The 27,502-nt window shown below is 50.5% G+C and overlaps 1 pseudogene; it reads right to left on the bottom strand.

Moving 5' to 3' along the window:
• The window catches only part of LOC100347286 (cyclin-C-like), a 42,051-nt pseudogene extending 14,760 nt beyond the window's left edge, over nt 1-27,291 (bottom strand).
• Between the last annotated feature and the right edge of the window lie 211 nt (nt 27,292-27,502).

Here is a 27,502-nt window from a genome sequence, read left to right as displayed (position 1 = left end):
GCTCTTGGCTGCCCTCATGCTCAGCCCTAGCCCCCTCTCCCACCAGCCACCCAGTCAGAGTCTGGCCACGGCAGGGTATTTTCCTGGCCTGGAAGGTGGCAGTGGTGGGGACAGCACTGCCCGAGTTATCTGTTGAGCAGGAGGCTCTGGAAGGGACCAAGGGCCATGGGCTGTGCACTCCCAGTTTACTGCAGGTTCTGCCCTCCACATGTGACAGCATTCAAAAGGGGAGGCATAAAGCTGAGTGGGAAAGCAAGTTATTCAGAGCGAAACAGGAGCGCAAACTCAGGAACCAAGCAGTGCGTGAACAAACAGCCCCACACGCCAAAAGGCCCCAAGCAAAAACACAAAACAAAACAAAAAAACCTCACCAAGGGGAACCATCCAACAGTGAAAATGCCCTCCATAGAGCAAAAAGTCCTCTAAAAAAAGCTTAGGCCTTCCTTTTTAAAAATATTTTTTATTTATTTTAAAGGCAGAGTGAGAGAGAGAGAGAGGTCTTCTGTCCACTGGTTCACTCCCCAAATGGCTGCAATGGCCGGAGCTGGGCTGAGCCGAAGCCAGGAGACAGGAGCTTCTTTCCAGTGTCCCACATGGGTGCAGGGACCCATGCACTTGTGCCATTTGCCTCTGCTTTCCTAGGCATATTAGCAGGGAGCTGGATTGGAAGTGGAGCAGCTGGGACTTGAACTGGTGCCCATAGGCAATGTTAGTGCTGCAGATGACAGCTTAACCCCCTACACTGCAGCATCAGCCCCCAGGCCTTCCTTTTGTACCTACCAGAGGCACGAGGGAACGTCTGGGGTGGAGCCTGAGTCTTCAAAAGGGGTTGGAGTTTGGGGCAGAGTTCGAGCACTCCCACTTCTGTGCCCCATGGTAATTTGATTATAATGACTTATAATGAGCTAAAGGTTGTGGGGAGACACATCCTGCAGCCGTGTTGGGTATTTCCAGCTTAGCGCTGGTTGTACGTTCTCGAAACTGTGGAACTTGCAGGGTTCCCCTGTTCCCCTGTTTGGAAAGAGGAGGAGCTTGCTGGTGCATCATAGGTGGGCTCGTACTGGGTACAGGAAGGGAAGGGAGTTTGGATGGTGAACAGAAGGTCAGGCAGATGGCCACAGCTCTCCCGCCGTAGTCAGCCACCACTGTCACATGCCAGTCACCTGGAGCTGCCAATCACTGACCTGTGCAGTTGGGGAGGAGCTGTCAACAGCCACTGGAGCTGTCAGGCCTCAGCTCCTCTCCCTTAGCTACCTACCTTCCACAACAAGAGGAGTGGGTGATGGCTGCAGATGTGAGCAGACGCCTAACCCCCAGGGCTGGAGCAGGCTGAGAATGGCAGGTGTCTGAGCCTCCTGCAGGCTTAAGAAATTGATTTATATGAGAGGCAGAGAGAGAGAGAGAGAAAACACCCATCCACTGGCTCACTCTCCAAATGTCTGCAGCAGCTTGGGCTGGGCCAGGCCAAAGCCAGGGGACAGGAACTCAATACAGGTCTCTTGTGCATGGCAGGGACCCAACTATTTGAGCCATCTGAGGTCTGCATTGGCGGGAAGCTGCAGTGCCAGGGTCAGGTGGGGCTGTACCTGGAGCCACTAGCCAGACTGCAGACCTGCTGGTCAGAGGGCTTCATTTAAGAAAGAAGTGGCTCAGAGGTGTGGCGAGCGCTTCCTGGCTAAGCAGAAGGTATCAAGGCATCGACACTGGCCTGGAGTGGGATGCTGTCTTCTGTCTCACTGCGTCGGGTGTTTGCTCTGAGGAGGAGGGAACGCTTCTTCCTCCCAAGGAAGGGGAAGCCAGTGGGGCTGATTCTGGGTTCAGGGAAAGTGGGGGTGGAACACGATGGAGTGCAGGGAGGGCTGTGTCCCCCCACCTCTGCCGGGGGCATCCCCCTGCCTCACACACCACCTCCGCAGGCTTTCTCACGCTGACTCTGTCTTGGGTCCAGGTCGCTTCTCATTCCAGTCGGGGCTGGGCCCAGGTCGCCTGACGGAGGCAGAAGGTTTGAGTGACACCAAGTTATGATATTCTGACATCCAGGTGTGCCATGCAGCAGATGATGGGCCAGTAATGTTAATGAGACTCAAGTCTTCACTTTGGCCAGACATGAAAAGTGGAGAGAAATATGAAATACAGAGAAGAGCAATAAAGAAAATGGAAATCTTTAGCTCTTTGGCGAGCCTGCAGCCCCGAGCAGCAACGGCACTAAGGAAGTGAATGGGGGAACTGCACAAAGCTTCCAGACACCATGTGTGTGCTCCAGGCAAGCGAAGGGGCAGGAAAGGGCTTGGCTGTCTTTCTCGCATTTTGCAGGTGCCTGGAATGCTAACCATAGAGGAGCAAGCAGCCTGGCTTCACGCACAGCCGCCTGCTCTGGACACACTGCCGAGAGCCCCAGACACCAGGTAGACCTGTCCAGGCACGGGGAAGGTGACAGAGGTCTTGGTCAATGACTGACTGTTGTCACTTATTGGCCACTTAATAAATGCCAGTTTTGGGGCCGGCGTTGTGGGTAAGGCTGACTCCTGCGATGCTGGCATCCCATATGGGCACTGGTTTGTGACTGGCCACTCCACTTCTGATCCAGCTCCCTACTAATGGCCTGGGAAAAGCAGTGGAAAGTAGCCTGCATACTTGGGCCTCTGTGAGCCACGTGAGAGACCTGGAAGACACTCCTGGCTCCTGGCTTTGGCCTGGCCCATCCCTGGCTATTGTGGCCATTTGGGGAGTTAACCAGTGGATGGAAGATCTCTCTTTGTCTCTCCCTCTCACTGTAACTCTTTCATATAAACAAATAAATCTTAAAATAAAAAAATAAATACTGGCTTATCTGCCAAGTTGTGTTCCTACATCTCTTTGTCAAGAGCTTGTGTCAGCTCTATGAGCCAGGGCCTGCTGTCACACCCATTTTACAGATGAGAATACTGAGGCCCTGAGGTTGAGTTTCCAGTTTCCACCCTGGCATGTAGGCATGCCTGGGAGCCAGCAGGTGGCTCCAGGTACATTGGTAATGATGGAACTGCTGTCTGGTTTGTGCTCAAACACTGTTCTAAGCGCCAAGAGGAAACAGGGCTCTTAGGTTTTGGATAAGAAAATTAGACACATGGCTCTGCCCAACCCCCACCCTCACTGTACAGCTCCCCGACCACCATCAGGTGACAACAGGGAATAGAAGATGGAACAACCAGATCAGCCTTCCTCCTTCCTAGTGGGTGGGGAGGCGTGGCTTTTGTGGCTCCCAGAGAGACATCTGGGTGCCCCCAGCTCCCACACTGTCTCGGAAGCGGAGGCGTTTGGAGAAGCACAGGTCCTCAGCCCCTTCTGTGCTGCAGATCCATATTCAGGGCCCACTGCTGTGGCCTCAGGCCCTAGGGTTTCCTCCCCAGGGAAGAGACAAGGCCTTTTGCCAAGGAGGAGGCAGGCAGGCACCAAGGAAAGCAGCTTCAGCAGGGGGCAGCTTGCTCCTTCCAGCTGCGGAGTCACTGAGGAGCAGGCGAGCCGTGCTGAGAGGCTGGCTCCTCGCTCCCTCCAGCAGGTCGTGGCGGGCAGGCAGGGTGCTGGTTGGGGGCTGGGGCAGGGTGGGGGTGCTGGCCTTGGCTGCTTGCATCAGCACTCAAACAGTGTGGGACAGACAGAGGGTCTGAGTTGGCCCTCCTGGGTGTCCTGGGCTCCCATGTGGCCCGACTGTGTTCCTTTGTCCCCGAGGAAGGGAGGGGTGGCTGAGCAGGGAGCAGAGGAAGGGCCCCGCCAGGGACCCAGGCTGGGTGGGGCCTGTCTGCAGGGCTGTCCCTGGCCTGCGCAGGTCACTGGTTTTGCTCCGTGCACCTCTAGCCACCGCCAGTGCTGCTTGCCAGTGTCCTTGAGACAACCTCCCAGGCCCTCTCTGGACCATGAAGACAAATTAACAGGGGGCTTCCCCCTTTCCCTTACCCACGGGCCAGGAGTTCAGCAGGTTGCAGGGCCAGCAGAGGAGACAGGCACCTCCCCGAGTCGGGAACGCTCCCCACAGCCCTCCCTAAATCTGCTTTTGTTTCATTGCTTCTTTCATTGATCCTCTGATGGTCCTTCGCTCATCACTTGCACCTGGGCTTCAGATCCTGGCCCTGGTGGTTTCAAGGTTCCCAAAGCTGCCTGTGTCCCCTGCTCCCCAGGCAAGCACAGAGGCTGCGGAGTGGGCTTGCAGCTCCCATCTGTGCCTCCTAAAGCCGGTGCACACCTACCCCTTCCTACCCCTGTTCTCTATTTGCCTTTCACACCCTAACTGCAAACTGTGAGTTCCAGGCTGCTCTTCCCTGTGCTGCAGTGATCCGGGCGGGAAGGCCTTGGCCTCCACTCTGCACCTGTCCAGGTACATTTTGCTTTGGGCAGTGGTGATGGCCCTCAAAGCCACAGTCTGCTGGGGGAAGCTGAGATGTGGCTGATCTGCAGAGTAACTGGGATCGGTTTGGGAAGTTAACAGGTGGTCTGTTTTAATCCAGTCTTCCTGGCTCCCCCAAATCGGGATCTCTTCATGCTGGGAACTTTGGAAACAGGGCAAGAGGCCTTGGAATATGACTGTCGAGACAGAGAGGAAAGACAGTTCACCAGGAGGGTCTCTGTGGGCATGGTGACTGTGGCCAGGATGTGGCTCACCTGGTGCTGCCCCTTGGGGGCAGTTCTTCACCTCTCCTTGGTTTATTTCCTCCTAAGCATCACTTGGGAACAGGGTTCCTATTACTATTTTATGAGAAAAGCTAAAATATTTAGTCAATTAAAATATATTTTCTGGGGCCATTATGGCACAGCAAGTTAAGCCTTCCATATTGAAGCAGCAGTTCAAGGCCTGGCTGCTTTGCTCCTGATCCAGCTCCCTGTTAATGCACCTGGGAAAGCATCAGAGGATGGCCCAGTTGCTTGGGCCCCTGCCACCAATGGAGGAGACCTGGATGGAGTTCCTGGCTCCTGGCTGCCACCTGGACCAGCCCCAGCTGTTGTGACCATTTAAGGAATAAAACATGGATGGAGTTCTCTCTCTGTGTCACTGTGCCTTTCAAATAAATAACAAATCTTTTTTTTAAAGATTTTAAAAAAGATTTGTTATTTATTTATTTAACAGAGTTATAGACAGTGAGAGGGAGAGACAGAGAGAAAGGTCTTCCATCCGCCGGTTTACTCTAAATGGCTGCAACCACTGGAGCTGGGACGATCCAAACAAAGCCAGGAGCCAGGAGCTTCTTCCAGGCTCCCATGCGGGTGCAGGGGCACAAGCACTTGGGCCATCTTTTATTGTTTTCCCAGGCCATAGCAGCAAGCTGGATTGGAAGAGGAGCAGCCGGGACTTGAACCAGTGCCCATATGGGATGTCCCTGCTGCAGGTGGAGGATTAACCTACTGCGCCACAGTGCCAGCCCCAAATAATAAATCTTAAAGAACTATTTTTTTTCCCGGGGACGATGCTGTGGTGTAGTGGGTTAAGCTACCATCTGCAGTGCTGGTATTCCATATCGGTGCCAGTTCGAGTCCTGGTTGCTCCACTTTCCAATCAGCTATTGGCCACATAAGTGCTTGGGTCCCTGCACCCACCTAGCAGACCTGGATGGAGCTCCTGGTTTACGCCTGGCCCAGCCTTGGTTGTTGTGGCCATCTGGGGAGTGAACCAGCTGATGGAAGATCTCCCCCCACCCCTGTCTCTCCCTCTCTCTGTAATTCTTTCAAACAAATCTTTAAAAAATTTTATAAAGTATATTTTCTGTATTAGTTCAGCTAGAATCTCTAGGTGTTTGCAGTGAAGGGTTTCGCATTAGTATCTTTCACCATTTTGCCAGTGTCAGAAATTCACTGCTTTTATCTTCCTAAAGAGAGAAATGTATAAAAGAATTGGTAAGCAAATCCTCTGCACACAGGCTCGCCAGCCTGTATCACCTTTTTTGTATGCCCTCAAAGTTACATAATCTGGAAATCCGCAGAGCTGGGCTGAACCCTGGGCAGGGCACAAGAGGCCCTACTGGACTCTGCCAGCCTAGTGGCCCACTAGGCAAGGTTCTCATCTGCTGTGTGCACTGTGTGTGTGCCGTAGCCGGGCGGTGGGCGCTGCGCGTGTGCTGTGGCCCCGTTGTGGACGTTGCTAGTGTGCCGCACCCCGCTGTGGACACCGCGCATGTGCTGTAGCCGGGCCGTGGGAGCCTCTAGTGCACTGTAGCCGTGTTCCCCCAGGACCCGGCCATGAATGGCCTCCTGCAGCCTCTCACAGTCTGTAGACCGCTTCACACCCTGCAGTCGCCGGCATAGCAGATCAGAGGAGGAAGTGGAGCGAGTTTTTGGCAGATGGTGGTAATGTGTCTCATGGGAACATTTTTCTGATTTGCTGCCCAGGCCCCCATATGGCGTGGTTTCCTTCAGTGTTGTCTGTATTGAGTCCTGAGCGGGTTTGTCCCTTCAGACCTGCTCTGTAAATGGGTCCTACTCAGGGACAGCCGCAGCCATGACAGACGTTGATTGACCTCCTAATAACTTCTGTTAATAAATGCGAAAATTAGTGAGTGCTTGCTAAGGACCAAGCATTGTGCGTGATGCTTTTAAAATACAGTCGTGTGTGGGGAGGGGGGGCGGTGCTGTGGTGCAGCAGGTTAAGCTGAGGCCTGCAACACCAGCATCCCATATGGGCGCCAGTTCGAGTCCCAGCTGCTCCACTCCTGATCCCGCTCCCTGCTAATGTGCCTGGGAAAGCAGTGGAAGATGAAAGCCTAGGTCCCTGCACCCACACTGGAGACCGGGATGAAGCTTCTGGCTCCTGGGTTTGGCAGAGGGCGGGCGGGAGAGGGGGAGCTGCAGTTAGCTGGCCGGTGTTGGGGACTGGGGTCTTCCCAGAGGTGGAGTCCTGCTTCCCTTATTAACCTGGGGGTGTTTTTCTCTTTGTCCTCCCTCCGTGCTCCTGTGTCTACTGCCTCTGCTCCTGGGCATGGTCAGAGCTCAGCATGGCTGATGCAGAGCCCTGTCACTGGTACTCTTTCAATTGCTGGAAGACGGACATCTGATGGACTTCCTGAATCATGTCATCCCGCAGCCTCCCGGACCCCGCACTCATCCTGCAGCCTCCTGGGACCCCGCACTCATCCCGCAGCCTCCCAGACCTCACACTCAACCCGCAGACCCCCGGGACCCCGCACTCATCCCGCAGCCTCCTAGGACCCCACACTCATCCCGCAGCCTCCTGAGACCCCGCACTCATCCCGCAGCCTCCTAGGACCCCGCACTCAACCCGCAGACTCCCGGGAACCCCACACTCAACCCGCAGACTCCCGGGAACCCCGCACTCATCCCGCAGCCTCCTAGGACCCCACACTCATCCCGCAGCCTTCTAGGACCCCGCAGTCATCCCGCAGCCTCCCGGGACCCTCGCATTCAACCTTCACCCTCCTGGTACCCGCATCATCCCGCGGCCTCCTGGGACCCCACACTCATGCCGCAGCCTCTTTCGGCATGCTTGGTTTTACCCAAGGCCGACTTCACTCCCATCTCAGTTGTCCCCTTTGCCTCTCAGGCTGGGCGGGCAGCACCTGCAAGTTCCGTGCTTTCACAGTTAAGGAGGCAAGAACTCTCTTCTACTGAAGTCGTGGCAGGTAAATGCCATTATTTTTTTTTTAAGCTTTATTTTATTTATTTGGAAGGCAGGGTAACAGAAAGAAGGAGATCTCCCATTGGCTGGTTTACTCCCCAAGTGGTGGGGACAACTGGGGCTGGGCTAGGCTGAAGAGAACAGCCAGCAATTCCATCCAGGTCTCCCACGTGGATGCAGGGGCCCAAGAACCTGGGCCATCCTCTGCTGCTTTCCCAGGTGCATTAGCAGGGAGCCAGGTCAGAAGTGGAGCAGCCAGGACAAAAACTGGCTCTCTGATATGGGATGGCAGCATTGTAGGTGACAGCTTGACCTGCTGCACCACAATGCCAGCCCAACTTCTGAGTGGAGCAAAAATGAGTGATATTTATTTTCTTTATCATATATTTTTGTATCTTCTTCCTTTCTTTTTTAAAAATATGTATTTGAGAGGCACAATTAAAAAGAGGCAGATGGAGAAAGAGAGAGAGAGAAAGAGAGAGAGGGAGAGAAAGAGAGAGAGAGGTCTTCCATCTGCTGGTTCACTCCCCAAATGACCGCAGCGGCCTGGAGCTGTGCCAGTCCGAAGCCAGGAGCCAGGAGCTTCTTCTGGGCCTCCCACGTGAGTGCCTGCTTTCCCAGGCCATAGCAGAGAGCTGGATCAGAAGTGGAACAGCTAGGACTTGAACTGCCACCCATATGGGATATGGGCACTGAAAGCAGTGGCTTTACCTAGAGCTGGCCCCTATTTTCATATATCCTAAAATCATTACGATCATGTCATACTTTGACAATCTGAAAAAAGCTTTTTTTTTTTAAATAATCCAAGGAAGAACTTACAGAAAATCAAACTTTACTGATGTAAACGTAGAAGTGGTCACCGTTAGTGTATGTTGGAGTGACTTGCAGGACCCAGCAGAGCACCCCCAGGCCTCTGCCTTGGTAGGCCTGCATTCCTGGCAGGTTTTCAGATGGCACTGCTGCTGGTCTAGGGACCTGCCTTTGAGAACTGCTGACCTAGCATTTCCTTGTCTCCATCTGGGCATCATGAAAGTCTAAACCGGCCTTTTCTGCCCACCTCTGCCCCCCATTTGAGGATTTTCTGGCTCGGACCATTTCCTTGTAACTCTGGATTCTCAAATAATTTTCTTTAGAGTTTTGCTTATGGCAAATCCTGTGTGGGAAGGGTGGAGGGCAGGACTCTCCAAAAAGATTTAAACCATTTTTAAAGTAAATGTTTTATTTTGAAAAATTTATTTGAGAAGCAGAGAGAGAGAGAGAGAGAGAGAGAACTTCCATCTCCTGGCTCAGTCTTCAAATGCCCACAATGGCCAGGGCTGGACCAGGCTGAAACGGGGAGCTGGGAACTCTGTCCAGGCCTCCAACACGAATGACAGGGACCCACGTACTTCAGCTGTCACCTGCTGCCTCCTAAGGTTTGCATTAGCAGGAATGGAGAACAGGGCCAGGAACAGAACTTGAACCCAGGGACTCTGGCGGGGGATGTGAGCTTTGTGACCCAGAAGTGTCTTAACTGCTAGGTCAAATGCCTACCCCAGTCAATGTTTTATTGAAGTACAACACCATACCAACAAGTGCACCCATTTAAAGTATATAGCTTAGTTAATTTTCAAAAAACCCGTCTCTGTTTTCATAGTCTCAGTTCAGCAGCACCACAAATTTACTAGGTCCTAATCTCCTGTTAATTCACCCCGCCCAGAGTCAGGTTTTTCTGCTAGGCTCAGGGCCAGTGCAGACCTGAGGTCGCTCTGCTTATCACGTGTGTCCAAGATGGCGCCTGCTCTTTGTCTTGCTTGCCTTTGAGAGGTGAGCGGAGAGAGAGAAACCCGTGTCCGTATCAGTCACTTTTCTCTCTCTCTCTCTCTCTCTCTCTCTCTCTCTCTCTCTCTTCTAGTTAGCCTGGTGAACTTTTCCCCCCCGGGGTCGTTCCCTCTAGTCTCCTCTTTCCGCTTGCCTGCCGGTGTCTCGGGCTATTGAGTTTCGGCTCACCTTGCGTTCCAGAGCTGGTGTGTTGAGTCTGCCGCTGGTGTCCTGAACTGTGGGCTCCCACGCTCTCCACGCAGGTCCACTGTGAATCACTCGTTCCGGAAGAGTTTCTTCTGCTGTTTCTTCCCCTACTCTTCCTTGAACCTGCAGTATCTCCACTTTTATTAAACTGTCTCTCCCTGGCTATCAGTGTGCTCCCTTCCTATTCCGCCATCTTGCCCAGGCAGTACTGCTGTGAACGTTTCTGTACATATCCTTAATGGTGTCATGAAATGCTTGCATTGGGTGTCTACTGGGCTACGGGGTACACACAAGATCAGCTAAACAGATACTGTTATCTCTCTCTTTTTTTTTTTTTTTGACAGGCAGAGTGGACAGCGAGAGAGAGAGACAGAGAGAAAGGTCTTCCTTTTTGCCGTTGGTTCACCCTCCAGTGGCCGCCACTGCTGGCACACTGCAGCTGGCGGCGCACTGTGCTGATCCGAAGCCAGGAGCCAGGTGCTTCTCCTGGTCTACCATGCAGGTGCAGAGCCCAAGGACTTGGCCCATCCTCCACTGCACTCCCGGGCCACAGCAGAGAGCTGGCCTGGAAGAGGGGCAACCGGGACAGAATCCGGTGCCCCAACCGGGACTAGAACCCGGGGTGCCAGCGCTGCAGGCAAAGGATTAGCCTAGTGAGCTGCAGTGCTGGCCCAGATACTGTCATCTCTTCAAAGTGGCTGCACCACGTCATGCTGCCACCAGCAATGTGGGTGCTTCCCACCTGCTCCTCGGCCCACCATCACTGAATAATTTCCCTGTTTCTCATTTTAACCATTCATATATATGATTAGTATTGCACCATGGTTTACTAGTGTTTAATTACCAGATGACTAATGAGTTAAGCATTTTCATTTGAGTATTCTCTTTGGAGAGGTTGTTATTCAAATCTTTTGTCCATTTCTTTATTTGAGTTGTCTTTTTCTTATTAATTTGTAAGAGTTCTTTATGTGTTCTGGACATGAATACTTTGAGAGATAAATGCATGGCAAACATCTCCTTCTCTGTGCCTGACCTTTGATCTTATTACAGAAATTTTGGGTTTAATATAGTCCAGTTCATTAATTTTCTGGACATCTAGTTTAATTAATTTAATTTAATAATATTTAAAAAATGATTTATTTTACTTATTTGAAAGGCAGAGTTACAGAGAGAGAGGGAGATTTAGGGAGAGAGAGAGAGAGAGAGAGAGAGAAAGAGAGAGGAGGATCAATCACATGACCAAACTGGAAGCAATAGCAAGAAAGGGAGTGGCCAATACAATCTCTCACTAGGCTCCACCTCTCAGCACCACCATCTGAGAACCCAGCTCTCAGCACAGAAACCATTGGGGGACACACAGAAACCATACCCAGACTATAGCACAGTTGTTAGTACTTTCTGTGCCATGCTTTGGCACAAATTTGTGCCAAATCTTTGGCTGCTCCAAAGCTATGAAGGTATTTTCCCATATGATTTCATAGACATATTTTGTCTTTTACACTTAGATCCATATCCATGTGGAATTACTTTTTTTTGTATGGTGGGAGGCAGGGGTTGCTGTAAATCTGGTGACTGTATATGTGGATTCTTCTGTGTTGCCCCATTGGTCTGTTTGCTCATCCTGCATCCAGACAGCACTGTCTTCAACATCAGTGTTGTATTCAGAGATCTTGATATTTGATTGACAGTGTGAGCCCCCCACCTTTGCTCTACATCTTTGAAACTGTTTTGGCTATTTTTGGCTCTTTGCATCTCTATATACATTTTAGAGTCAACTTATCAATTTCCACAAAAACACTTTCTAGGATTTTCAGTGGGACTTACGGAATCTTTGAATTCATTTGGAGAGAATGGACATGTTTATAATATTAGGTCTTCCAATAACACATCTAGCTCCTAAGTTTGCTTTTGCCAAGTCCTCTGGGGTGTCGTTAGCTGAGAACCAAATGGTATGTCAATTTCTTGGCTGGGGGCTTTCCAGACACCTTAGGTTATATAAATTGGAGCCCCAAATCTATGCAAAGGAAGTTTGTGACTATGAATTCCTGGGTAAATATCTTAATTTTTAAAAATTTCCCACCTTAAGTATATGTAAGCTAAGATTTCTTTATCATCAACCTGAGTTAATGAGAAGCTTTTTTTTTTTTTATAGTTTGCACTTCCGTTATCAGATCCACTTCATGTAAGCATCAAACTCTGCTCACCCTAGGTCTCAGGGCTCACACCGATATAGAACAACCTCCCAAAACAGTTGGAGATGTTGCTGTATATCCTCCTAACTGGGTCTGCTCCCTTGATCCATGGAAAGCCCATCACTGACATTGGGATGGTGAGAGACAGCAGGTGTTTACTGCAATGCACACAGCAAGGAGCCAGGCAGCTGTTGCGTGATCCCCAAGGAGGTCAAGACAGTGAATCTTACAGTTGAATGCCGGGGGAATTGGGGTGCCTGTTCAGCCTGGTAGGTGGTGCTCATGGCCTTCCTCAACTGCTCTGTGGCTCCATGTTCTTGATAGAGAAGTGGGCTTCAGTCTGTCGGGAGCTACAGGCAGGTGCAAGTTATTTCCTGCCCTGGGCCTGGGATCGCCTCTTCCCCTCCCCCTCCTTCCCCTTCCCCCATGTACCTTTGAGACAATCCTACCGTCAAATGTTAATTGTCAGCAGGGAGCTGGATCAGAAGTGGAGCAGTTGGGATTCGAACCAGTGCCCACATGGGATGCCGGCACTGCAGGCGGCGGCCTCATTCACTACACCACAGTGCCAGCCCCCATTATTATTTTTTTAAAAGGTTTATTTATTTACTTGAAAGTCAAAGTTAGAGGCCGGTGCCATGGCTCACTAGGCTAATCCTCTGCCTGTGGCGCCGGCATCCTGGGTTCTAGTCCTGGTTGGGGCACCAGATTCTGTCCCGGTTGCCCCTCTTCCAGGCCAGCTCTCTGCTGTGGCCCAGGAAGGCAGTGGAGGATGGCCCAAGTGCTTGGGCCCTGCACCCGCATGGGAGAACAGGAGAAGCACCTGGCTCCTGGCTTCGGATCGGCACAGTGCGCCGGCTGTAGTGGCCATTTCGGGGGTGAACCAACGGAAGGAAGACCTTTCTGTCTGTCTGTCTCTCTCACTGTCTAACTCTGCCTGTCAAAAAAAAGAGTAAGTCAAAGTTAGAGAGAGTTAGGAGAGAGAGGGGAGAGAGAGAAGAGAGAGAGAGAGAGAGAGAGAGATGGAAATAGAGAGAGAGAGAGACATCTTCCTTCCCCTGGTTCACCTTTCCAAATGGCTGCAACACTGGGAGTACTGGGCCAGGCTGAAGCCAGGAACCTGGAATTCCACCTGGGTCTCCCATGTGGGTGCAGGGGCCCAAGCACTTCACTTGGGCCATCTTCTGCTGCCTTCCCAGGTGCATTAGCAGGGAGCTGGATGGGAAGTAGAGCAGTTGGGACTCAAACCAGCGCTCATATGGGATGTGGCATTGCAGGTGGCAGCTTAACCTGTTCAGTCCCAAGCTCAGCCACTATTTAAAATTTTGGGGGCTAGCGCTGTGGCGCAGCGGGTTAATGCCCTGGCCTGAAGCACTGGCATCCCATATGGGCGCCAGTTCGAGTCCCGGCTGCTCCATTTCTGATACAGCTCTCTGCTATGGCCTGGGAAAGCAGTAGAGGATGGCCCAAGTCCTTCGGCTCCTGCACATATGTGGGAGACCCAGAGGAGGCTCCTGGCTTCGGATCATTGCAGCCAATTGGGGAGTGAACCAATGAATGGAAGACCTCTCTCTCTCTCTCTGCCTCTCCTCTCTCTGTGTAACTCTGACTTTCAATTAAAAAATAAATCTTTAAAAAATTCAATTATTTACACTTCAGCCACATAAACTGTATTTTAACAAGATAATAAATTCTCAAGCTCACCCTCCTAATTACTGGCTTCATCTGACTATGGTGTGCCCTCTGGTGGTAGTGCATATGCATTGCACCGGTGTATCGGGAGCATTGCAATCCGGGGCTGCCTTGTGTGCTTCTCTTTGTGCTCTGAGATGCCCTGTTTGGTAGCCTGGTGGGAAAGAGAGCGTTTATACCACGGCAGAGCAGGGATTCCCCCACTTCCCAGAGAGTGAGGTGGCAAACTTCAACTAACACCCCACTGCAAGGTACCTCGGGGCACCGGGAGGAGGGGATCCCGTGGGCCAGCCCTGGAAGAGTGACTGCTGGCAGCTGCCTCTCAGGGCAGGTAAGAGGACAGCATATTCAGTAGCCAGTGTGTTAAAAAAATAAGGAAATACGTCTTCCTACACAGGGCAGGCAGGCATGTTGTAAGCCTTTCTTGATGGCCAGGGACACTGCTGGGAACACCCTGGGTAAGGCACTGGGAGATTAGTGGAGGTTTCTGAGGTCTGGAACTCCTGGAGGCCCTGCTCTGCTGTGTGTGTCCCTGCTACACGTCAGTTTTTAGCATGGCAAACGACACATAGCAGGCACTTTATGCAACTTCAAAGAGTTCATGGGGAAACGAGGCATGGGTTTCATTTTCCTTTTTGCACCATGGTAACCTTTGAATCCCATTTCCCAGGAATTTTTTCCCTCGTGTGTGTGTTGCTGTCTCAGCCTCATATGCTGTGGCTCTGCACTGACACATGGTCTCTAGCAAGGGCCTGGCTGGGCGTGCCAAGGAGGGAGACATTTGCACACCATCCAGATAGATACACTCTGGTCCATGGCTTAGATACAGAAGGTGAAGTCATGGAGGACGAGTGTTAGGTCATGATTTTTTTTAATTGTAAACATTCCACACCTATGGTAATGAGACTGGAGTAATGAAATCCATCACTTAGACTGAACAATCATTAACATTTTACCATATTTGCCTCATCTGCTTTATGGAAGTATTTAGAGTAAGTTACAATCAATATGACATTTCAACCCTAAATAATTAAACAGACATTGCTAACAGATTTTGTAATTTCACCAAAACCAGTTTGTAGTAACATTTCCCCAATTATCTCATTTTATATATATATATATAAATTATATATATATAAATATTTGAGAGACAGAGTTCTTCCATCTACTGATTCACTTTCCAAATGCTCACAACAGCTGGGAACTCAGTCTCTTGCATGGGTGGCAGGGAGCCAATTGCTTTAGCCAACACTGCTGCCTTTCAGGATTTTCATTAGCAGGAAGCTGGAATCAGGAGCTAGAGCCAGGAATTGAACCCAGGTACTTTGATGTGGCTCTTTGGTGTCATAACCTGAATCTTAGCTGCTGGGCTAAATGCCTGACTGCCTTTCATATGCTGGTTCACTCCCTAAATGGTCACAACACCTGGGGCTGGGCCAGACTGAAGTCAGGAGCCAGAAACCTCATCTGGGTCTCCCATGGGGATGGCAGGGGCCCCTGGAACTTGGGCCATCTTCCACTGCCTTGGAACTGGATTGCAACTGGAGCAGCCAGGAATGAACTGGCCCCGATATGGGATACCAGTGTTGCAGGCAGAGGCTTAACCAGCTACACCACAATGCCAGTCCCAACCAAAATATATTTTACAGACTTTGTTGAAACTAGGATCCAACCAAGGGCTTCGCACTGCCCAGGATTCTGTACAGGGACAGAGAGTAACTACTTCAGGCATTTTAGGTCAAGAGACAGACAAAGGAGACTTTAAAATCCCGAAGTCGGCCGGCGCCGCAGCTCAGTAGGCTAATCCTCCGCCTTGCGGCGCCGGCACACCGGGTTCTAGTCCCGGTCGGGGCGCCGGAATCTGTCCCAGTTGCCCCTCTTCCAGGCCAGCTCTCTGCTGTGGCCAGGGAGTTCAGTGGAGGATGGCCCAAGTACTTGGACCCTGCACCCCATGGGAGACCAGGATAAGTACCTGGCTCCTGCCATCGGATCAGCACAGTGCGCCGGTCGTAGTGCGCCGGCCGCGGTGGCCTTTGGAGGGTGAACCAACGGCAAAGGGAGGACCTTTCTCTCTGTCTCTTTCTCTCACTGTCCACTCTGCCTGTCAAAAAAAAAAAAAAAATCCTGAAGTCATCCTCAGCTCAGGGACCGCACAGAAGCAGGTGGTGGCTGGTTCTGGTCCCTCAGCTCTGGTTGCTGATCTGCTCTATGCTTCCACAGGAGGAAATGGGACCCTCTCGTGGCTCCCAGGGCCTCCCTGTTTGCCTGCTCCTACTCCCAAGCAGGTGCATGTCCTGAGCACTTCACTTCCTCGTGAATGCTTGTCTCAGCCTCTGTCTCTGGGAAGTCTGACCCGTGACAGTGCCTCATGCTGCTGGCCTTCTGGGTCCGGAGTGCAGCCCTTGGGCAAGAGGCCAATGCCTGCCCTGGGAGTCCCAGGGAGACAGGGGAGCTGGGCTCTGCTCATGCCTGTGGGAGCCTCAGAGAATGACGGGGTGGGCTTGGCTGGCCAGGACCTCAGCCTGTCAGCTGACAGTGCAGGGAAGGCCCATGGCTGGGGTTCAGTTCTTACGAGGGGCCCCAGGCCTCCTCACAGGAGCAGAGTGAGGCCAAGAGAGGACTGCAGCCTCCCAGGGCAGTCACATGAGGGTCCTGTGTTCCTCTGCTCCCACCCTACCCCCAGGGGCTGGACATGGGTGGGCAGTTAGCAATTCCCAGACCCTAGGCTCATGAACATGGCCTAAGCCGAGGTGGGGCAGTGCTTTGAACTGAAAATGAGATTCAAGTTCTAAAGTGAACAGGACCGAACCTTCACATTCAGGATGAGATCACTGTAATTAATCAAAAACGACCAGAAAGCTGTGGAATCCTAGCGCGATGTCATGACGAGAGAGCTGCCGAGCGGGGAATGGGGAGACGGACGCGCCACGTTTGCACCCCGGGCACTGGGCTTTTTTACTCAGGTGGTTACGGGACAGCTGGGGAATCGCCCTCCGCGGCTGTGGAGTGCTGTTGCTGTGGGCGATGGGTCTGACTCCTGACCCCAGAAGCAGCAGCTCACTGGAGAGAATACAGGACACCTGGCTGCGTTTGAATTTCAGGTCAACAATGAGTAATTCTTTTTTTTTTTTTTTGACAGGCAGAGTGGACAGTGAGAGAGAGACAGAGAAAGGTCTTCCTTTGTCGTTGGTTCACCCTCCAATGGCTGCCGCGGCGGGCGCACCGCGCTGATCTGATGGCAGAAGCCAGGTGCTTCTCCTGGTCTCCCATGCGGGTGCAGGGCCCAAGCACTTGGGCCATCCTCCACTGCACTCCCTGGCCACAGCAGAGAGCTGGCCTGGAAGAGGGGCAACCGGGACAGAATCCGGTGCCCTGACCGGGACTAGAACCCAGTGTGCCGGCGCCGCAAGGCGGAGGATTAGCCTATTGAGCCGTGGCGCTGGCCCAACAATGAGTAATTCTTTAATGTGAGTATGTCCCATGCAAATTCCAGTGGAAGTGGGCATCCTGTGTATTTACTGTTCTTTTGTTTTCAAAATTTCAGTTTAATTTTTTTAAAAAATATTTGAGAGGCCGAGGAACAAAGATAGGCAGACACCAGAGACAGAAAAGGAGGGGGAGAGTGCTCACTAATTCCCATACAACTGGTTCACTCCCCAAATGTCTGCAATGGTTGGGGCTGGGCTGTGCTGAAGCCAAGAGCTATCTGGGGAGTGAACTAGTAGATGGAGGATCTCACTCTGACTTTCAAATCAATAAGTAAATCCTAAAAAACAAAACAAAATGAGGGCATTGTGCCTATTTAGGAGAAAAAAAAAATCCTCGGCTGAACTCAGTTCTTTGACAAGTTTGGGTTGATTTAAAACCTGTTACTAATTTTTTTCCCAAGAAATTGATTTCTGCTAAAAATCAATTGAGCACCTTTTTCCTCCCCTAAGTCAATGTGTGTGGACACTCAGCCCATCACATATAACCCTGGCAAAGGAGCATTATTAACAGTGAGCAGGGTCCAAGGCTTCATAAACTGGTAGACTGCAACTGGCCATTTCTGCCGTGAAAGGCCTCGGGAGCTCTGAGTTCCAAGGCCTCACTGCTCAGGTGAGGCCTGAGGCCAGCAGCCTTGCCTGGCATCGCGGCGCCTGGCTTCGCCTGGCCAGGCTTGTTACCAGTGTGTGGCTTCTCTTCACCCCTCGTGTATGGAGAGCGCACTGTAAGGGAGGCCCTGGGCTAGCTCCTGGGAGCACACAAAGGGGAGTGACAACAGCTTCTGATGCCAAAAAAGTGTGCTTTCTTCCACACCAAGGCTGTGACTCTCCAATAACAGTTGGGCATCACACAAGTCAATTTAATTCCTTTTTTGGTGTGTGTGCCATCAATTTCTATAACTAGTGTTTTTATAACTTTTAAAAACATTTATTATTTATTTGTCAGAGTGAGTGAGACAGAGATAGAGATAGAGATATCTGCCATCTGTTGGTTCAACAGCCAGGTCTGGGCAAGGCTGAAGCCAGTAGCCAGGAACCCCATCCAAGTCTTTCACATGGGTGGCAGGGTCTCAAGAACTCGGGCCACCATCCCCTGCCTTCCTAGGCACGTTAACAGGGAGCTGCATTGGAAGTGGAGCAGCTGGGATTCCAACATGGGATGCTGGTGTCTGAAGCAGAGATTTAACCCACTGTTCACAGTGTCTTCCCCAATTAATTTAAGTCTGACACAAACTCCTGGAGTTGGTGCTGACCCCACTGCCTAGGGGCTCAGTCCCACGGGCTGCCTCCACTTCAGATGCTGGTCACCACTCCCATGGGCCACATATACTTCTGACTGATTCTGTAAAAACAGGAATTCTTGGGCTGATGTTGTGATGTAGAGGGTTAAGCTGCCACCTGCAGTGGGGGCATCCCATACGGGTGTCAGTTGGGCTCCCGGCTGTTCCAGTTCTGATCCAACTCCCTGCTAATAATTTGCCTGGGAAAGCAGTGGAGGATGGCCCAAGTGCTTGGCCCCTGTCATTCATTCATTCAGGAGACCTGAATGATGCTCCTGGCTCCTGGCTTCAGCCTGGCCCAGCCCTGGCCATAGCAGCCATTTGGAAGTGAACCGGTGGATAGGGTGCCCTTTCTCTCCTCTCTCTCTCCCTATCTCTGTAACTTTGCCTTTCAAATAAATCAAATAAATCTTTAAAAATAAGTCATACATTCCCACACCCCCTCCTCAGGGTCGATGATTCCTAGAACAGCTCACGGAACTCAGGAGAGAACTTTCCTTTCTTTGCTAGTTTCTTATAAGGGAGCCAACTTCACAACAGCCCAACAGAAGAGACACATAGTGTGGGTGTGGGGGTGGGGCTGCCTTGGACCGCCCTTCCCTGTCTGGGCGCCCCACTCTCCCAGAACCTGAATGGGCTGCTATCCTGGGAGCTCTCTAATCGCCATTGCTTGTGGAGGGGGTTATGGAGGTTTCCTGCACAGCCATGACCGACGAAATCTTTTTCTGAGAGTAATTGTAATGCTGGTTCATTCATTCAACAAGCAGTACAGAAAAAAGAACACTGGTTCTCAGAAAGGTTTAGACTCGGGACTCTTCACACTTTGAGAAATTGTTGAGGCTCCCAAAGAGCTTTTATCTTTGTGGGTTGTATTTATTGATAAATGAGGAATTGGGATTTAAAATGGAGGGACTTAAACGACACTTAGTAGTTCGTTGAGAAACAACTAGACTGCTTTGCAAATCCTTTGCTGTCGGACTTCCTGGAGAACAGCTCAGTTCTTGCCTTTGCTTCTACACAGGCTCTGCTGCAGTGTCACGTGGCTGCTGGGACAGCCCAGTGTATTCTCGTGGGAGAACGAGTGTTAGGTGACTAACCAGAGGGACACGGCTGAGACAGTGATCTGCCTGTGGCCTCAGGAGTATGGCTTTGCTTTGTTAACCCATCCTGAGGAGATTAGTTGTGAATACATGGATAATATTTAGGTTAAGAAGGTAGTTGTCACCCACATACCACCTGCTGATTTTCTGATATTTAACAGATGTAGTCACTTGAGGAGCCTTCACACACACAGACACAGATGTTCAGAGACACACACACAGATGCACACAGAAGCACACACACATACACAGATGCATAGAACACACACAGACACGGATGCACAGAGACACACACAGATACACACACAGACCGCACACACACAAATACACAGATACACACAGACACAGATGCACAGAGACACAGACACATAGAGACACACAGATGCATGCACACACACAGACACACAGACACAACACAGACACACAAAGACACAGATACACACACACATGCACACACAGAGACATGCACATAGACACAGACAGACACAGACAAATATGGACATGGGAGAAGCTGATGAAACAATCATGGCGGCCATGAGCACAAGTATAATACCTTCGTATTAAAATAGTTTTAATTGAACAAGTGATCTATGCTCACTGTGGAAATATTAGAAAGTGCCAATAGACCAAGGAAAAGATTACTCTTGGGGCTGGCACTGTGGTGTAGTAGGCAAACTTGCTGCCTGCAGTGCCAACATCCATTATGGGTGCTGGCTGTTCCACGTCCAATCCAACTCTCTGCTATGTCCTAGGAAAGCAGTAGAAGATGGCCCAAGTCCTTGGGCCCCTGAACCCATGTGGGAGACCTGGAAGAAGCTCCAGGCTCCTGGCTTCAGATCGGCCCAGCTCCCGCCATTGTGGCCATTTGGGGAGTGAACCAGCAGACGGAAGACCTCTCTCTGTGCCTCTGCCTCTGTAACTCTGCCTTTCAAATAAATAATAAATAAATATTTTAAAAAATTACTCTTTTTTTTGACAGGCAGAGTGGACAATGAGAGAGAGACAGAGAGAAAGGTCTTCCTTTTCCGTTGGTTCACCCTCCAATGGCTGTCGTGGCTGGCACGCTGTGGCTGGCACACTGCACTGATCCCAAGCCAGGAGCCAGGTGCTTATCCTGGTTTCCCATGCGGGTGCAGGGCCCAAGCACTTGGACCATCCTCCACTGCCTTCCCGGGCCACAGCAGAGAGCTGGACTGGAAGAGGAGCGACCAGGACAGAATCCGGCACTCCGACTGGGACTAGAACCCGGTGTGCCGGCGCTGCAAGGCGGAGGATTAGCCTATTGAGCCGCGGCGCTGGCCAAAAAATTACTCTTAATTCTACCACACCAGGGTAATCTCTGATGAATTCTGGCCACAAGACCAGTGTTGTGGTGCAACAGATTGAGTTCCTGCCTGGGACCTCCACATCCACTATTAGAACACCAGTTTGAGGCCTAGCTACTCTGCTTCCAATCCAGCTCCTGGAAAATGAGCCTGGAAGGTAGTGGATGGCTTAAGTACTTGGGTTCCTGCCACCGTATGGGAAATCTGGAGAGAGTTCCAGGGCCCTGGCTTCAGCGTGGCCCACTCTGGAAGTTGTAGGGATTTGGGGAATGAATCAGTTGATAGGAGCGCTCACTCTCTCTCTCTCATGCTCTCTCTCTGATGCTCTTCCTTCCAAATAAAGAAAAAAAATACATAAGTTAAAGAAATTTTGGGGCCAGTGTTGTGGTGTAGCAGGTTAAGCCACCACCTGCAATGCCAGCATCCTGTATAGATGCTGGTTGGAGTCCCAGCTGTTTCACTCTGCTCCAGCTCCCTGCTAAGGTGCCCAGGAAAGCAGCAGAAGATGACTCAAGTACTTGGGGCCCCTGCGACCCATGTAGGGACCCAGATGGAGTTCCGGGTTCCTGCCTTTGGTCTGGCCCAGTCCTGGCCATTGTGGCCATCTGGGGAGTGAACCAGCAAATGGAAATGGAATCTCTCTGTTTTTCTCTGCCTTTTTTTTTTTTTTAACATTTATTTATTTATTTGAAAGGCAGAGTTATGCGGGGGAGGGGGAGTAGAGAAAGAGAGAGAGAGAGAGAGAGAGAGAGAGAGAGTCTTCCATTTGCTGGTTTATTCTCCAGATGGCTGCAACGGCTGGAACTGTGCTGATCCGAAGCCAGGATCCAGAAGCTTTTCCAGGTCTCCCATGTGAGTGCAAGGGCCCAAGGACTTGGGCCATCTTCAACTTCTTTCCCAAGCCACAGCAGAGAGATGTATTGAAAGTGGAGCAGCCTGGTCTCGAACTGGCCTCTATATAGGATGCTGGCACAGCAGGCAGCAGCTTTACCAGCTCTGCCACAGCACCTGCCCCTCTCTGCCTTTTTAACAGCGTTCTTCATCAATATATATTTGTTTTAAAACTGAAATGGAGTCATACTGGACATAATTTTTATGTTTTATTTTAATATTACACAATAAATTTAAATATCCATGTGACACTTTTTTTCCAGTATTAGTTTTAAAGGGCTGTGGTGGGTATTCTGTAATATAAATATATCATAATTTAACAAACTCCCATTATTAGACACTTAATTTGTCTTTTATTCTGTTATGAATATATAAGGGTACTTTAAAACGTTCATGGGAAAAACGTGTGTTATCTTTTAAAGTAATTAAGGTAATTCCATCTTCTAGGAGCTTCCTGAAGGAGCCTCACATATCTGCACCCATCACTTAATTTTATTTTGACTTTAAAAAACACAAAAGTAGAGACAGAGTAACAAACTCCCTCAGCGTCAGTAATTTTTTTTTTATTTTTTAAAATTTTTTGACAGGCAGCGTGTACAGTGAGAGAGAGACAGAGAGAAAGGTCTTCCTTTGCCATTGGTTCACCCTCCAATGGCTGTCGTGGCTGGCACGCTGTGGCCGGCGCACCACGCTGATCCAAAGCCAGGAGCCAGGTGCTTCTCCTGGTCTCCCATGGGGTGCAGGGCCCAAGCACTTGGGCCATCCTCCACTGCACTCCCGGGCCATAGCAGAGAGCTGCCTGGAAGAGGGGCAACCGGGACAGAATCCGGTGCCTTGACCGGGATTAGAACCTGGTGTGCTGGCGCCGCAGGCAGAGGATTAGCCTATTGAGCCGCGGCGCTGGCCAGCATCAGTAATTATTTAAATATGTCCAACCTTACTTAATTTTATGCATTCCCATCCTTGCTGGATTTAATGCAAATCTAAGATCTTATGTCACTTTTTCCCATAATACTATACTTTGTACCGCTAAGGCATTAACTTTTTTTATTTTTTGGAAACATAACCACAATGCTATTAGCCACCTATACTAATTAATATAGATTTTACCAGAAGGAACTGAAAGCAGGGGACTGAGCCCTTAGCCTAGTGGTTAAGATGGCTGTGTGCCATAGTAGGGCAGCTGGGCTCCATACTGGGCTCTAGCTCCTGACTCCAGCTTCCTGCTAGTGCTGACCCTAGGGAGCAGCAGTGACAACTTAAGTGGTTGGGTTCCTGCCACTCAAATGAGAAGCCTAGGTTGAGTTCTGAACTCTTGGCATTGGCCTGCCCTGGTCCTGGTTATTGTGGACATTTGGGAAACGAACCAGTGGATGCTCTATCTGTTTCTGTCTCCCTGCCTAATAAATAAAATAAATCAATAAAATTAATCAAATAAATGAATTAAAAATGAAGAATTGAAGGTAGGGTCTCAAAGTGATATTTGTTGGTCCGGCACTGTGGCGTTGTGGGTAAAGCTGCCACTTGCAGTGTCGGCGTCTCATATGGGCTCCTGTTCTAGTCCCAGCTGCTCCACTTCTGACCTAGCTCTCTGCTATGGCCTGAGAAAACAGTAGAAGGTGGCCTAAGTCCTTGGGCCCCTGCACCCGTGTGGAAGACCTGGAAGAAGTGCCTGGTTCCTGGCTTCAGATTGGCGCAGCTCCTGCTGTTGAGGCCAATCGGGGAGTGAACCAGTGGATGGAAGACCTCTCTCTGCCTCTCTTTCTCTGTGTAACTCAGACTTTCAAATAAGTAAATAAAATCTTTGAAAAAAATGATATTTGTATACTCAGATTTGCAACAGTATTATTTATAATAGGCCATTGACAGATGAGTGGATAAACAAAACATGATGTAGCTGTACAATGGAATAGTAGTTTTTCTTAAAGAGGAAGGAAATTCGGACACAAGATTCAACATATATGAACCCTGAGGACAGTGTGTTCAGTGAAATAAGCCAGTCACAAAGAACTCCACTTAGATGAGTTACCTTAGATGAGATCACAGAGTAGGATGGAGGTTCCCAGGGACTGGGGAGGGGACTGAGGAGTTATTATTTCATGGGTGCTGAGATGCAGGTGGGCAAGGCTAAAGGCATTTGGGAGATGGGCGGTGGTGAAGATCGAAGGACAGTGTGCGTGCATTCTACCTCACTCAACTGTGTTCTTAGACTTGGATGAGATGGTGCCTTTATGGTATGCCTGTTTTTACCATAACTAACAAAAAAATAAAACATTAAAAATACATGGAAAAACCAAAGCACTTTGAATAAAGTATGGACTTCCATTAATAATAAAATCACTAACCATTTCTGAATATCACCAACTACCCAGCCAGAATTCATACTTCCCTGATTGTCCCACAAATGTCTTTTTACATTTCATCTGTTTGGAGCGAGAGTTGAACAAGGTCCCCACGCTGCATTTGATAGCACTATATCTTGGGGATAAATTCCTGGGAGTGAAATGGCTAGGTCAAGGTAGATATGTATTTTAAAGGATTTTGCTGCAGATTGCAAAATTGCCCTTCATAAATTATGCAGCATTCAGCCCTTGTGTTCGCTTTTAAAAAGCTGAACTTTGAAATGATTTTGGGAGAGAGCGTTTGTTCTTACAGGTCTGCCCAGTCGTGTGTGCGTTTGCGCCCACTGTGGCCCACCTTCCTGGCTGTTCATGCGTTTGTTGTCAAGCTGGGAACCTGTGCAAGAATGTGCCCAGCTCACCAAAACCCCGTCTCTCCTGTGCTGTGCTGAAGTCCCATTCGCTGCCAGGCACCACACATGCTTCCCTTGCTGCCTTTCCTCCTGTTGTTCTTGCACTTTGAGTCTTGAGTGTGGCTGCCCTGGCCCGGAGCATGGGAGGACAGGGTTGTCGTGGGAGTCAAGGGCGGGAGGAGCAGCAGAAACAGCTTGGGCGGAGCCCTGCTCGGGTAGACATTTCTGCACCTCCAATGCCTTTACTTCTGTTTGTGGCTTTGCTTCATGGTTGCCACCTTCCTGAGATTCATGAGAAGGGGAGGGAGACAACTTTTATTGAGTATGTGCTGGATACAGAAGATGGTGCTTGTCCTCTTGTCGAATCCACTCAAGAGCCCTGTGAGGTTGGTGTCCCTTTCTGTTGAAGAAACCAAGGTCTGGCATAGAATGTGTAAGTCAGCTGGGGCGGCAGATTCTGGTCTGTCTTGAAGCCCCAGCCTCCAGCCTGAGGCCTCTCCTGCCTCATCTGAATCAGGCCTGCCTGACTGGATGAAGAATGACAGATTTATGGGAGTAGGGGAATGGGGCTAGGAAAGGCCTCAGTCTGCAAACCCAAGAGAAGGAAATCAAAAGAAAGTCCAACACATGATGATGGAATTCGAGCCCCCTTGACCTTTTCCTGAACTTCCTGAAGGGTCTGTTTAAAATTCTCAAATTCTGGACCTGCAGAATGCAATACATAATAAAACGGTGACTGCTTTGCAACACAATGCCTGGGGTGCTCCCATCACAGCAGTGTAAGTAGAGCACCAGGTAGGTGGTTGTGTGCAGTATGGCTGGAAATAGGGCAGTGGCCGCTGGGCTGCAGGGTTGGCCTGCTGAGACCCTGTTCGCTGGGCCAGGATGCAGGAGTCCATTGTGGACTCTGCATAGCCCTGTGAGCTGCTGCTTCCCTCAGTCCCTTGGCAGGAACCTACTCCTCTTACAGAGGAGGCTGCTTATATACCTGCTGTACAAATACCTTGCAATCCTTTGGACACGATGGCCATTCTCTCAAGGTGATGAGCATCCCTGCTTCCCTCCCTACCTCAGTGCTCTTTGGCTGCAATAAGACCTAAAGAGTTGGCCACACAATGGGAGGCTTCCTAGTCGTCATCTTCCAGCAACTTCTTCTAATCACCAGCTGCTGGGGCAGAGAGGTGAGCTAGAAGTGGTGGTCCTTGCCTTCACAGAACTCTCTGTGTAGAGTGAAGGACCCATATATCATCTTTATTATTATTTTTGTAATTAAAAATTTATTCATTTAAAAAAATTTTTTTGACAGGCAGAGTGGACAGTGGGAGAGACAGACAGAAAGGTCTTCCTTTGCTGTTGGTTCACCCTCCAATGGCTGCTGCGGCCGGCGCGCTGCAGCTGGCGCACCACGCTGATCCAAAGCCAGGAGCCAGGTGCTTCTCCTGGTCTCCCATGGGGTGCAGGGCCCAAGTACTTGGGCCATCCTCCACTGCCTTCCCGGGCCACAGCAGAGAGCTGGCCTGGAAGAGGGGCAACCGGGACAGAATCCGGCACCCCGACCGGGACTAGAACCCGGTGTGCCGGTGCCTCTAGGCGGAGGATTAGCCTAGTGAGCCGCGGCGCCGGCTGAAATTTTTTCATTTGAGAAGCAGAGAGACAGAAAGATAGAGACAAAGATCATAGATAAGTGGATAGCTAGCTTTCTCCCAGCATTTGATTCACCCCTGCCCTTCCCAAATGCCAACAACAGTTGGGAATGGGCCAGACCAAAGCCAGGAAATTAATCCAGGTCTCCGCTATGAGTGGCAGGAGCCTAATTCCTTGAGTTATCACCTGCTGCCTCCCAGGGTTTGCATTGGTGGGAAGCTGGAACTAGGCGCCAGAGCTGGGCATGGAATTCAGGCACTCTGGTTTGGGGTCTGTACATCTTAATTACTGGGCTAAAGTCTATACTTTATTTACCTAATTTTTATCATTATTTTAATATCTGTCTCCCCAACTGGGCAGCAAACTCCTTAAGGAACTGGCTCTGTTTTTCTTTTTTTTTCTTTCTTTTTTTTTATTATTATTATTTTTTTTTGACAGGCAGAGTGGACAGTGAGAGAGAGAGACAGAGAGAAAGGTCTTCCTTTTGCCGTTGGTTCACCCTCCAATGGCCACCGCGGCCGGCGCGCTGCGGCCGGCGCACCGCGCCGATCCGATGGCAGGAGCCAGGAGCCAGGTGCTTTTCCTGGTCTCCCATGGGGTGCAGGGCCCAAGCACCTGGGCCATCCTCCACTGCACTCCCTGGCCACAGCAGAGGGCTGGCCTGGAAGAGGGGCAACCGGGACAGAATCCGGCGCCCCGACCGGGACTAGAACCTGGTGTGCCGGCGCCGCTAGGTGGAGGATTAGCCTAGTGAGCCGCGGCGCCAGCCTGTTTTTCTTACTTAGTCATTTCTTGGTAAATGCTTACTGAGTGATTGAGTTGAAATGCCAAGTTGACCTCTTCAACACAGTTGATCCACAGCGCACTGGATTATGTCACTACTGAAAGCAACCTGGGCCTATGGCAAGGTGCTCGGAAGGGAAGTTAAGCACCCACAAAGGGTGAAGACGTCTTGGCTCCTCCCACAATGGTGAAGGAGACATCATGACTCCTCCCACAATGGGTGAAGGAGATGTCATGGCTCTTCCCAAGACCAGTGTGTCACTCAACTGTTCTGGGCTCCCTCTTACTTAGACAAGCTACAAGCTCTCTTCATCCTCCTCGGGGCTTTCTGACACAGACAAATAGACCAGACCTACCTGCTGCAGGCAGTACTAAAAATAATTGGTGCTTGCTTCCACCAGGTTCAGGAACAGAGCTACAAAACAATTAATTTATCTCCTATCTCTATTTATTCATCACAGATCTGCACATTTCTTACCGATTATGTGAAGAACTTCCTAAAAAGTCTAGAATTCCAGACGTTTCAAGTTTTTTGGGGGACCCCATCTCCAGCCCCCCAAAGTCAAGTCTGCGAGTTGATAATCCTCAATTCTTTCCCTCACGGCACAGGCTCCTAACACCAAAGCAGCTTCATGCTAACAGTCTGAACTCAGGTCGCAGACCTTTGGCTCTCCTCCCTCCATCATTTTGCCTCCTGTGTGCATTTTTAGACCTTGCTGAAATCAGACCCGAGGACCGCGGCAAAGACGCTGCTGGA

Source organism: Oryctolagus cuniculus, chromosome 3 (assembly GCF_964237555.1).
Source record: "Oryctolagus cuniculus chromosome 3, mOryCun1.1, whole genome shotgun sequence".
Lineage (NCBI taxonomy): Eukaryota > Metazoa > Chordata > Mammalia > Lagomorpha > Leporidae > Oryctolagus > Oryctolagus cuniculus.
This window is presented reverse-complemented; position numbering and strand designations above follow the sequence as displayed.